The sequence below is a fragment of the Bubalus kerabau genome, chromosome 15 (genome assembly GCF_029407905.1).
Source record: "Bubalus kerabau isolate K-KA32 ecotype Philippines breed swamp buffalo chromosome 15, PCC_UOA_SB_1v2, whole genome shotgun sequence".
Taxonomy (NCBI): domain Eukaryota; kingdom Metazoa; phylum Chordata; class Mammalia; order Artiodactyla; family Bovidae; genus Bubalus; species Bubalus kerabau.
The window spans coordinates 43,375,184-43,389,346 of record NC_073638.1 but is presented as its reverse complement, the minus strand read 5'-3'; the positions used below and the strand labels follow the sequence as shown (position 1 = coordinate 43,389,346).

The following is a 14,163-nucleotide window of genomic DNA, read 5'->3' as shown; positions in this document are numbered from 1 at the left end:
CGTGGACTGGAGCCTACCAGGCTCCTCCGTCCATGGGATTTTCCAGGCAAGAGTACTGGAGTGGGGTGCCATTGCCTTCTCCGAAACAAACCACCCAAGTGCCAGTTAATCATTAAAAATTGTATAGTTCACTCATACTCTGGATAACAAATTAAAAATAAAACCAAGTAACAATTTCATTTATTTGTTAAAAAAATAATAATTAAAATCATGTTTATGAAGAATATTTAATGACATGGAAAAATATTAAAGACACATTTAAAAATATGGAAAAACGATCAACATATAATAGTAAATTTAAAAAGCAGGATACATTTTTTCTCTTATGATCTCAATTTTATAAATCTATATTAGTGTCCATATATTTTTTCACTGCAAGTGTTTTTGAAATATTTCCTAACAATCAACATATTCCAAAAGACAGTTTATGCAAGTCAATGAGAAAAAGATAAACAACACAACAGAAATCATGAACAAAGTACTAAACAGGTAATTCACTGAAGAAATATACAAATGTACATGAACTATATGAAAAGATGTTCAGCCTCACAAATAATTAAATTTAGATTAAAGCAGACATTTTCTTCCTAGAAGATTGAAAACACTTTAGAAAAGCAGCTAATATTCCATTACACATGTAGAGAAAAAAATGGGTAGCATCTTAAAAACTGTAGGGTCACAAAGAGTCTGACATGACTGAGTGACTTGAGCACAAAGAGTCTAACCTTTTGAGGAAGGTGATTTGGCAATATCTCTTTTACTTTCACTTCATTTTTAACACTTGTTTATTTACTTAGTTAGCTATTTTTGGCTGCACTGGGTCTTTGTTGCTGCACATGGGGTTTGCTAGTTGTGGTGCAGGAGATTCTCACTCCAGTGACTTCTCCTGTAGCAGACCCAGAGCTGTAGGCGGACCAGCTCCAGCAATTGCAGCACACTGGCTCAGTAGTTGAGGCTCCTGGGCTCCAAAGTGTGGGCTCAGTAGTTACCAGCGCTTTCATAAACTGTAAAGCGAGGATAATGTCTAGTGGTACCTAGCAATGAAATCTATTCAATAAATAATATGTTAATTTCATTATTAGGCATGGAGCTGACTGTGTTCCCCATGACCCATTGTACTTGTGAGTGGGATGATCAGCAGAAGGTAGCATAAAAATGGGTAGAACAAAGCTAACTGGTCCTTAGGAAGATTGATTCAATGACCCTGGCCTCATTAAATTCATCACATTCACTACCAACTGAGCTGAGCAACCAACAGAGCTAGACCAGCAGATCAACAATCCTCCACAAAACACTAAACATTCTTCTAGAAGATAAAACTACAAATGCTTAAATATCAACTTTTCAAACAATAAAACTGCACCAAAAAGAATGTTTCACAGTGGGCGTAAAGGATAAATCCTAGATAATTATTTAGCAAAGAAAAGGATTAAGAACCATTTGAACATACAGAATCTTAGAATTAAGCACAACTGGTTAATTTGGCAGGTGATACTTCTAGGTTTTTGTTTTATTTTTCCCAAAAAGAGACTGTGATCCTAAGTCAACTTGTCAATAGGACTGGTTAAATAACTAAAACTATATGGATTCACTTTAAAAAAAAAAAAAAAGTTCATCCAAACTATTATAAAATTTAGCTCTATTAAAAATTACAAAATAATCACAGCACAATACAAAATCGGAGAAGGAAATGGCAACCCACTCCAGTACCCTTGCCTGGAGAATCCCAGGGACGGGGGAGCCTGGTGGGCTGCCATCCATGGGGTCGCACAGGGTCTGACACAACTGAAGCGACTTAGCAGCAGCAATATAAAATACCTCTCCTATCACCATTTTAACTCCAAATCTGCCATTGACCCTTAGCTTTTTGAATATGGGAAAACAATCATTGCTACTCTTCTACAAACCTCCACATTCTTTATTACTCAGCACTTGGAAAAGCTGTGGAAGTATGACTTATTTAAGTTTTAAAAAGTTAAGTACTATGCCTTATTATCAGGAAAAAAAAGCATGGTTACATACAATTCTTTGAAAGCCTAAATAAGCAGGCTTTATCTTTTCATAATTAATACAAATATTTATCAAATACCTACTAGATAAAGCATGGTCTTCTAGCAAAGCTAAGAAATTTGTCTACCTGACTCTAGGATAAGTGAAGTTATAACATGTTTTAATTTGTATAAAGACCTATGGTCTTTATAATCAGGAAAAAATTTTAATGTAATGGTCATTGTCAAATAAAGACTCTGGGGAAAGAAGAAAAGAGACATCTAACATACTCACAATAAAACCTTTGGTTTTCTTCAACAGTATAGCAATAATTAATACCTATCTTCATGACACTGTTAAAAAGCTATTTTACAACTACAAAAAACAAGGGGGAAAAGGACACCAGAGATGACACAACTGAGAAAGGAATTCTTCTGACATTACTGGAAAAGTAATTCTAATGTAGATTCAAAGTTGTTGTAAATTGGGTTTATCCATGTGGTTTATGATTGTTATTTCTAAATCATTTTCTTCTGTCTTTCTGACTTTAAAAATCCTAAAAGTTTCTTAGTTGCTTTCCATATCCTTTCATTATAAAGAATATGGTAAATCAGAAGTCCAGGGATTCCCTGGTGGTTCAGTGGTAAAGAATCTGCCTGCCAATGCATGGGACACGGGATTGAACCAAGATCGGGGAAGATCCCACATGCTGTGGAGACCAGCTAAGCCCCTGCACTGCAACTACTGAGCCTGTACTCTAGAGCCCGGGAGCCACAGCTATGGAGTCCACGTGCCACAACTACTGAAGCCCACATACCCGAGAGCCCGAGAGCCTCAACATAGAAGCCACTGCAATGAGAAGCCCATGAACTGCAAACAGAGTAGCGCCCCTACTCGCCACAACTGAAGAAAAGCCCTCGCAGCAACAAAGACCCAGCACAACCAAAAATAAACAAGATTATTTTTTAAAAAAAGAAGTCACAGATAGCACCCAACGACAATCAGAAAAAGATGCAAACTGCAGGCTACAGGGAAGGATTTCTGAGGTTAGCAAATGCAAACCTTTTTTTTTTTTTCTTTTCAAAGAAAACTGACTTCAGACAAAAAGCATAAAACATTCTGAAACAGACTTACAAAAGACAGCTTCTTAGAAACAAAGCCCCAATAACTATTTGGTCTTAAAAAAAAACATTTCCAGAACTGATAAGAATGGGGAGATAGGAAAATATATATATATATATATATATATATATAAAACACCAACCAGCCACGACAATTCAAAAATCAAGTGACCTGACTCCTCTCCTAACAGAGTTCCTCTGCTGCACTGTGGTTTGGGGACTGAATCAAAGAGGCCACACAACAGTTCTGCCAGTCAATGATTAAGTTATTGCTTCAGTCAGTTCAGTTCAGTCACTCAGTTCAGTTGAGTTCAGTTCAGTCGCTCAGTCATGTCTGACTCTTTGTGACCCCATGAATCGCAGCATGCCAGGCCTCCCAGTCCATCACCATCTCCCAGAGTTCACTCAAACTCACGTCCGTCGAGTTGGTGATGCCATCCAGCCATCTCATCCTCTGTCATCCCCTTCTCCTTCTGCTCCCAATCCCTCCCAGCATCAGAGTCTTTTCCAATGAGTCAACTCTTCGCATGAGGTGGCCAAAGTACTGGAGTTTCAGCTTTAGCATCATTCCTTCCAAAGAACACCCAGAGCTGATCTCCTTTAGAATGGACTGGTTGGATCTCCTTGCAGTCCAAGGGACTCCCAACAGTCTTCTCCAACACCACAGTTCAAAAGCATCAATTATTTGGCGCTCAGCTTTCTTCACAGTCCAACCCTCACATCCATACATGACTATTGGAAAAACCATAGCCTTGACTAGATGGACCTTTGTAGGCAATGTAATGTCTCTGCTTTTCAATATGCTATCTAGGTTGGTCATAACTTTTCTTCCAAGGAGTAAGCGTCTTTTAATTTCATGGCTGCAATCACCATCTGCAGTGATTTTGGAGCCCAAAAAAAGTCTGACACTGTTTCCCCCATCAAATTTCTGTTTCCCCATCTATTTCCCATGAAGTGATGGGACGAGATGCCATGATCTTCGTTTTCTGAATGTTGAGCTTTAAGCCAACTTTTTCACTCTCCTCTTTCACTTTCATCAAGAGGCTTTTTAGTTCCTCTTCACTTTCTGCCCTAAGGGTGCTGTCATCTGCATATGTGAGGTTATTGATGTTTCTCCTAGCAATCTTGATTCCAGCTTGTGCTTCTTCCAGCCCAACGTTTCTCCTTAGAAGAAATGGAATAGCCATCATGGTCAACAAAAGAGTCCGAAATGCAGTACTTGGATGCAATCTCATAAATGACAGAATGATCTCTGTTCATTTCCAAGGCAAACCATTCAATATCACAGTAATCCCAGTCTATGCCCCAACCACTGAAGCTGAAGAAGCTGAAGTTGAACGGTTCTATGAAGACCTACAAGACCTTTTAGAACTAACACCCAAAAAAGATGTCCTTTTCATTACAGGGGACCGGAATGCAAAAGTAGGAAGTCAAGAAACACCTGGAGTAACAGGCAAATTTGGCCTTGGAATACGGAATGAAGCAGGACAAAGGCTAATAGAGTTCTGCCAAGAGAACGCACTGGTCATAGCAAACACCCACATCCAACAACACAAGAGAAGACTCTACACATGAACATCACCAGATGGTCAACACTGAAATCAGATTGATTATATTCTTTGCAGCCAAAGGTGGAGAAGCTCTATTCAGTCAGCAAAAACAAGACTGGGAGCTGACTGTGGCTCAGATCATGAGCTCCTTATTGCCAAATTCAGACTGAAATTGAAGAAAGTAGGGAAAACCACTAGACCATTCAGGTATCAGTTCAGTTCAGTTCAGTTCAGTTGCTCAGTCGGGTCCGACTCTTTGCGACCGCATGAATCGCAGCACGCCAGGCCTCCCTGTCCATCACCATCTCCCAGAGTTCATTCAGACTCACGTCCATTGAGTTGGTGATGCCATCCAGCCATCTCATCCTCTGTCGTCCCCTTCTCCTCCTGCCCCCAATCCCTCCCAGCATCAGAGTCCTTTCCAATGAGTCAACTCTTCGCATGAGGTGGCCAAAGTACTGGAGTTTCAGCTTTAGCATCATTCCTTCCAAAGAACACCCAGAGCTGATCTCCTTTAGAATGGACTGGTTGGATCTCCTTGCAGTCCAAGGGACTCCCAACAGTCTTCTCTAACACCACAGTTCAAAAGCATCAATTCTTTGGCGCTCAGCTTTCTTCACAGTCCAACTCTCACATCCATACGTGACCACTGGAAAAACCATAGCCTGACCTAAATCAAATCCCTTATGATTATACAGTGGAAGTGAGAAATAGATTTAAGGGACTAGATCTGATAGATAGAGTGCCTGATGAACTATGGACGGAGGTTCGTGACATTGTACAGGGGACAGGGATCAAGACCATCCTCATGGAAAAGAAATGCAAAAAAGCAAAATGGCTGTCTGGGGAGGCCTTACAAATAGCTGTGAAAAGAAGAGAAGTCAAAAGCAAAGGAGAAAAGGAAAGATATAAGTATCTGAATGCAGAGTTCCAAAGAATAGCAAGAAGAGATAAGAAAGCCTTCCTCAGCGATCAATGCAAAGAAATACAGGAAAACAACAGAATGGGAAAGACTAGAGATCTCTTCAAGAAAATTAGAGATACCAAGGGAACATTTCATGCAAAGATGGGCTCGATAAAGGACAGAAATGGTATGGACCTAACAGAAGCAGAAGATATTAAGAAGAGGTGGCAAGAATACACAGAAGAACTGTACAAAAAAGATCTTCACGACCAAGATAATCACGATGGTGTGAGCACTCACCTAGAGACAGATATCCTGGAACGTGAAGTCAAGTGGGCCTTAGAAAGCATCACTACGAACAAAGCTAGTGGAGCTGATGGAATTCCAGTTGAGCTATTTCAAATCCTGAAAGATGGTGCTGTGAAAGTGCTGCACTCAATATGCCAGCAAATTTGGAAAACTCAGCAGTGGCCACAGGACTGGAAAGGGTCAGTTTTCATTCCAATCCCAAAGAAAGGCAATGCCAAAGAATGCACAAACTACCGCACAATTGCACTCATCTCACACGCTAGTAAAGTAATGCTCAAAATTCTCCAAGCCAGGCTTCAGCAATATGTGAACCGTGAACTTCTAGATGTTCAAGCTGGTTTTAGAAAAGGCAGAGGAACCAGAGATCAAATTGCCAATATCTGCTGAATCATGGAAAAAGCAAGAGAGTTCCAGAAAAACATCTATTTCTGCTTTATTGACTATGCCGAAGCCTTTGACTGTGTGGATCACAATAAACTGTGGAAAATTCTGAAAGAGATGGGAATACCAGACCACCTGATCTGCCTCTTGAGAAACCTATATGCAGGTCAGGAAGCAACAGTTAGAACTGGACATGGAACAACAGACTGGTTCCAAATAGGAAAAGGAGTACATCAGTCACTTAGTTGTGTCCAACTCTTTGTGACCCCATGGACTGCAGCACGCCAGGCCTTCCTGTCCATCACCAACTCCCGGAGCTTGCTCAAACTCATGTCCATCGAGTCAGTGATACCATCCAACCACCTCATCCTCTGTCATCCCCTTCTCCTCCTGCCTTTAATCTTTCCCAGCATCAGGGTCTTTTCCTGTGAAGCAGCTCTTCGCATCAGGTAGCCAAAGTATTGGAGTTTCAGCTTCAGCATCAGTCCTTCCAATGAATAGTCAGGACCAATTTCCTTTAGGATGGACTGGTTGGATCTCCTTGCAGTCCAAGGGACTCTCAAGAGTCTTCTCCAACACCACAGTTCAAAAGCATCAATTCTCAGGGACTTAGCTTCGTTATAGTCCAACTCTCACATCCATAGATGACTACTGGAAAAACCATAGCTTTGACTAGACAGACTTTTGTTGGCAAAGTAATGTCTCTGCTTTTGAATATGCTGTCCAGGTTGGTCACAGCTTTTCTTCCAAGGAGCAAGCGTCTTTTAATTTCATGGCATCTGTAGTGATTTTGGAGTCCAAGAAAATAAAGTCTGTCACTGTTTCCATGTTTCCCCATCTATTTGCCATGAAGTGATGGGACCAGATGCTATGATCTTAGTTTTCTGAATGTTGAGTTTTAAGCCAACTTTTTCACTCTCCTCTCTCACTTTCATCAAAAGGCTCTTTAGTTCTTCTTTGCTTTCTGCCATAAGGGTGGTATCAACTGCACGTCTGAGGTTATTGGTATTTCTCCTGGCAATTTTGATTCCAGCTTGTGCTTCATCCAGCCCAGCATTTTGCAAGATATACTCTGCATATAAGTTAAGTAAGTAGGGTAACAATATACAGCCTTTCTCAATTTGGAACCAGTCTGTTGTCCCATGCACAGTTCTAACTGTTGCTTCTTGACCTGCATACAGATTTCTCAGGAGGCAGGTAATGTGGTCTGGTATTAATACTTAAGTCATTTCTTAAGTATTGACAAATCTATCATTTCAAAATAATAATCTCAGGAATTCCTTGATGGTCCAGTGGTAAGGACCCTACACTTTCACTGCCAAGGCGGGAGGTCTGATCCCTGGTCAAACCCCAGGTAAGATCCTACAAGCCACTTGGCAATGGCAAAAAAAAAAAGGAGTAATCTCATCAATGGTGAGAAGCAGAAAAAAGACCTGGATTCTAACAGTTCTTTCTAAACTGCTGGGGAACAGTGGACCAAAAAATATATTCTCAAATGGGGCTGAAAACATTAAAAAGTGTTTAAAAACTATTATGTCATTTATAAATATTAATCATTACCATATGTCAAATGTGGGAGCCAGATTATCTCAGATCTGGCTCTGACAGTTTTTGATTCTATGACCAAGATAAATGAATTCATACTCATATTATGTTTTGCCAACTAGGAGTAGTTTAGAAAACAAGGAATTGGACTCACACTCACAGAGGGATGAAGCTTAATAAGAGGAACCTCCACACATATTCTCCCTGCTCAAGGCCCCTCAGCACTCCATGAAAACATTTTAGATTAATGCAGCTAGGTCAGTCCATTGAGTATATCACAGATGGCCTAGCAAAGTTTTGACCTGAAATGCCCATCACGCTAATGAACAAAACAAACAAATTACTAACCTGGCTTTCTTTAACAGGAAACTATGATAGATCCCATGGATGACAATCAAGCAAATATCCTAAGTGTAATATTTGAAAACTTGATGGTCTAAACAATAGCCACTCCCATCTAACTTCCTGGAGCCATAGCCGACTCCTAGGAAGCACACTGAAAATAGCTTGAGAGCCAGCGCATGCCCTCATTTTCCACCATGACAGGACTCCAACATCCAGGGTTACATACTCCAAACTAAAATCAGTCATCACAAAACATCTGGAACACAGACATTTAACCAGTATCTGCCTCACCTAAAAACTTTTGAGAACTAAATCTAAAAATTTAGTAGCGATAGCCTGTGTGTTATCAATGAATTCCACAAGAAGACACCAGCTTCCAAAAGGCAAGGCTTTCTCTCTTCGACTAGGTCCTATGCCTATCCAGCAGTAACCTAAAACATGTCAAGTATAGGTCCCCTCCTGTGTACCCAGGTTCCTGAGAGACTTCTAAGACTAACTGACAATAATTCAAACCCAAGGACGGCAATGGGAATTGAGGAGCTGAGTCAAGTCCATCTTCCACCAGTCAGCCAAAAAAAAAAACAAGGATATAAAAAAGGATATAGGACTAGACTTATAAAAGGATACAGGACTGGAAATGGCATTACCAAAGGAGGACCAGGCTAGAAAAACTTTATCTATAATCTACTACAAAAGGAAGGAAGGGCTAAACAGAGTCTAAGAATTTGGTTTAAACACCAGACAGTTACTCAGGATTTCCTCCTAAAAAAAGAGGAGCAGAGCCCTAGTGTTATTAAAGTGAAATCCACTTACCTTCAATGTGATCCTCCCTACCTAAGGGTGTGTGAAGTAGGTGCTCTTCTGTTAAGAACACAGTCTCTCCAACTAAATTTAGCATATAATTCTAAACTGCCTTGGGGCTGTGTAATTGTTTTCTGTGTGTTAGTCTCTCCTTCTGACTTCTTTTTTGCTCTACCTTATAAAAGGAAACACATGACCCAACTAAGAACTCGCCTCCTCCTACTCTTACCCCTGAAAGTATCCACAAATGCCTGAAGTAAGCCATCAGGATCTGAGTTTTGCTTCAGCTAAGAGTCTGAGCTTCAGAAAAATGACCATTTTATAAAAAGAATCTGAGAGAATCTGCCCAGAACTGACCAGACTGGTAGAGGAAAATAAAATCTAAGGTTAGTTCAAACTGACTATCTGTTTGAAACTGGCTCATCAAACTTTTTATACTCCATCTCTGAGAAGGGATGAGCTTTTTTTTTTCCTTCTAAGTAAAATATCCTTCTGAGTCATCCAGGAATATGCAAATCAAAACCACACTGTGATACCACTTCACACTCCCTAGGCCACCCATGATCAAAAAGATAGTAAGTGCTGGTGAGGGTACAGAGAGTGTAACCCTCAAACACCACTAGTGGGAATGTAAAATAATGCAGCTGTTTTAGAAAACAGTCTGCAATTTCTCAAAAGGCTAAACACTGGCCATTAACCCAGCCATTCCACTCCTAAGCATATACCTAAGAGAAATGAAAATATACATACACAAATGTTCACAATACCATTATCTGTAATAAATGAAAAGTATATAAATAACCCAAATGTACATCAACTTATGATAAGCAAAAGGTGGTATATTTATACAATATCATTCTGCCATAAAAAGAAACAATGTACGGATACATGTTACAACATAAATGAACCTTGAAAACATGCTAAGTGAAAGAAGCCAGTCACTAAAGACCATATATTATATGATTCCATTGTATGAAATGTCCAAAATAGACAAATCCATAAAGATCAAAGATAGATTCAGATCAAATCAGTCGCTCAGTAGTGTGCGTCTCTTTGCGACCCCATGAATCGCAGCACACCAGGCCTCCCTGTCCAACAACCTATCGCCCTCAAACTCTCTTCTTTCTCAAACTCATCAGCACTTGTTTTTACAAAATTATAATTACAATAATAAGAGTGCCTTTCATTTTAATAAAAGGTCTAGAAGAATCTATATTAAAATGTTAACTACTATTTCTACATGAAGAGATTACATTTTTCTTATACTATGGATGTGAATAATGATGTGAACTAGTACTGATTTGGTGATAAAAAAATAAAAGGTTTCCCCCCACAAAAAAATAGTAGAATAGTGGGTGTTTACAGCTAGGGTGTTAGGGAGTTGGAAGGATACAGGTAGTAACTGCTAATGGATATAGGTCTGAAGGGCAAGTAATGAAAATATTCTAAAATTGATTGTAGTAATGATTGTACAACTCTGTGAATATACTAAAAAACACAGAATTGTGTATTTTAAATAGAAGACATATCTCAATAAAGACATTTTTATATATTAGAAAGAGAAAGGTGATGTATACTAAGTGATAAGGCAAATGGAGCAAAATGTTAACACTGAGTCCGGAAAAAGGATGCACTAAAGTTCTTGGTACTGAATGACAACATTTGGTGTGAAGTTACATCAAAAGAAAAAATTAAAAAAAAAAAAGAAAAAAAAAACACCCATCTCTTTCTTGTTAATCACACAGTATCCTTGCTTAACATGAAACAGAAACCTGCCCTAGAAAAAAAGAATCGAATGTCTGCTCCTGCCAAACGTTTTACTGTCTCCCTACCACCCATCAAATTCCTGCAAAGCATACAAAACATCACTCTAAAAAAAAGGATAAAATGTAGCAAGTGAGATAAATATTCCCCAACTTTCTCAGGACCTGTTTCCTCATCAGTAAAAATCAGGTTATATAATCTCTAAGAGTGCTTCCAAGGACTTCTCTGGTGGTCCAGTGGTTATGTACCCGCCATGCAATACTAAAGTCCCACATGCCTTGGAGCAATTAAGCCCATGCACCACAACTACTGAGCCCACGTGCCACAACTAGAGAGTCTGCACAGCAAGGCAACAAAAATCTCACATGATGCAATGATGATCCTGCATGCCACAACTAAGACCTGATGCAGCCAAATAAATACATATTAAAAAAAAAAAAAAAAAAAAAGGTGCTTCCATGTTTGACATTCCATGATTCTGTTGTTCTAACTTCACTGCCCAATATAGTTAAGGAGCAGTAAGATCTGTCCAGTCCTCTGGCTTTCCTGGACAGTGAACCATTTTTTCTCTTTTTAAAAGATGATTTCAGGGTACTGTCTGTATTCTAAGTAGGTTCATACAGGACACTGGTTATTTTCCCATCTATGTTCCCAAGCCCTCTCTTTAATTCTTGGCAAGACCCACTACTCAGAGCCTAAGAAACTGGAGTAGCGGATTCATGAACCTAGGATACTTATATCTCAATGCTGGGTGCAGGTCAGTGAAAAGGAATATAAGGATTCCAAAGTAAGAAATAAGTTATAAGCATATCGGAAACTTAACTCTCAGACAGAGATAGGGAAAGTGAACTCAAGAGTCCCATATCCTGGTAAACCTGCTGCTGCTGTCACCTGGTGGTGATCACAGAAGAAAAAGCAAAAATGAAGATGTCCAGAACACCCATCTATCAAAGAGGTAGAAAGAGAGCCTGGAATCTACGACCATCTGCCTCCCCACTTAGAAGGGGCCAACGTTTTGTAAAATCAAAATCAAAAATGTTCCTTCCAGAATTGCTTTTATCTCCTTGACAAACTCAAAACCCAAACAAGCAGATACCATTTCTTCCAGTCGGCTAGACCTGTGCTTCACCAACAGATTACCTTTCCTTCCTTCTGCCCAAAGTAGTAATTCCTCAACGAACTCAAAGAGAAACAAAATAAATTTTCATACCTTCTTCAGTTCCTGCACAACAGGTAACTACATAACTTGCCTAAATGCTTAAGTCTACAAGAAAGGGGAAGAGGTGACAGGGAGAAACTTCATATAAAATTAAATGATCAAAGTGTTTTTTTGACAGTGCAAGTTCTATGGTTATTGCTGCAAACAGAAAAGAAGGAATCTTAATCTTTCTCCATAAAGCTAGAAGAACACAGCATCTTTGATCTGTTTGTTCTGGATTTACTTACTAAGATATAGAATCTATCTGAAGTATATAACTTAATTTGTTTGAAGAGAACATAGGCGCCTCAGTACCTCCCTAGGGAATCTGGGTGCAACTCACAATTTCCTGTAGTTTCATTTACTATGACATCATCAGTTTGGGAGCTATAAGGCAGAGAGAAAATACACCCTGGAGAGCTTCAACACTGACCCGCATAGAGCTATTTGTATTGTTTTGTTTTCCTTAAAGATTCCCTCTGGGGTCCAGATTCCCCTATGAACCTACCAGAAATGAAATGAAGAAAAAAAAGAAATCCTTCAATCAGTGCTTATTCTAGCAAAGGCCACCTACTGAATAAACAGTCTTGGCATTCCACTACTGCAACCATATTTAAAAAGAAAAATACCCCTCTTTACACATTTTATACATCTCATCCCCCTCTTTATTCTCTCAATAAGCTTTCACAAGGATATAATTTTAGCTTCCTGAAAAGCCAGATAATTAACAGATATTCACTAAAAGAGAACTAACACTTTTGAGAGTCTACTTAATAAGACACTTTTTATTTAAATTCTCTTTTTTAGAGATGAGGACCCCAGCAGTTATATAACTTGGCCTCCAGTCACAGAGATAGTCAATAGCAGAGTGAGAATATTTAACCCCAAAACCCATGTTCTCACTAACAAATCAAATCATTCCCAATTCGACTCATAAGCTTTATCATCTGCAAATCATTTTCTTTATTTTTGAAAATCAAATAAGACACTCAAAAGCACAGCATAAAAATAACACTGGTTTATTTCACCAATTTAAAGTTTCTTTTACTGAGGAGAACTGTATCATTTTAAGTCTTTTTGTCAACATGTTAGTGTTTTCTAAAATCCCAGCCAAGCAATGAAATGCAGTTTATGGCACAAGAGGGGCACTGGATCAAAGTGAGGCAATTTACTGTCCTTCGTGGGCTCATTTTCTTCTCTGAGATCCTTCCAGCTCCAGTACCATGAACTGAATTCCAACAACTATATATCAAAGTCATAAATTTAACAAATAGGAAACACAGATGAAAAATTAGCATCAGATTACAGGAATTCAAAGACCTAAAAAAGAGAACTTAAAACTACCCCAACAATAGACCAAGTATTAATTGTATTACTGCTTCATGATTTTTTTCTCCACCTGCTATTAATTTGAGGAAGTAGTGTATTTGCTCTGACCTTGTTAAAGGTCATCGATTTATCATTTTTTTAAAAGACAGTCCATTTTGATGCATGCATCTAATTCTTTTTCATAAGAAACACTGAAATTTTTCTGGTTGGTGGGGGGACACACAAAACTTGTCCTGTCATCTCTGGAGCAAAGGAAAATTAGTCAACAGGATATTCGCTTTCAGGAGAAAAACTCTACAGTAAACACATCATGACAGAACAGTAAAAAGGAATCTCTCTCATCCAAAGCAGGATGACACAACAAACCTCCACCTACATAAAACCTGCAAACTGGACACTCCAGACGAAAACTTTTCCAAAACCAATGACGGTGCAGTGGTGAATTCGCGGGGACTTTACAACTTTGACACCGGTGCAGTGGAATTCACGGGATTTTACAATTCTGACACTCATGTGCAATTAGTGCCAGATCTGATCTGGGCCTTATCTTCACTTCCCCACCACTTCCCTTTGAAAGATGACTTGAGAAGCATCACTACGCAACCCAGGCTCTCCAAGTAGGCTGCTGCCCTTTTATTCACCAATGACGCTGGTCTCATAAAGGGCATAAATTATTTTCAATTAAAAAAAAAAACGGCACGGCCCCGGGTTACGAACCCTTTCCAGAACGAAGGGAGTTCTCGCCCTCCTTGGTGTGGCCCAAGTTCACTTTATTACTTCACGTCCCATCAACTCAGGGGGCCTAGCCCAGGGCTGGGTTAGAAATGTTTTGAGGAACTGCGATCACAGGTTTCCTGGGAGGAGGCCAAATAAAACTCACCAAGTTTTTGTTTTCCTTTCTTTTTTAAAGTCTGGTGGAACTTACTT

At 39.3% G+C, this 14,163-nt stretch overlaps 1 protein-coding gene across 5 annotated transcripts in view; it reads right to left on the bottom strand.

Moving 5' to 3' along the window:
• DENND5A (DENN domain containing 5A) overlaps nucleotides 1-14,163 on the bottom strand; it is a 101,979-nt gene that overhangs the window by 86,894 nt on the left and 922 nt on the right. The window lies entirely within an intron of this gene.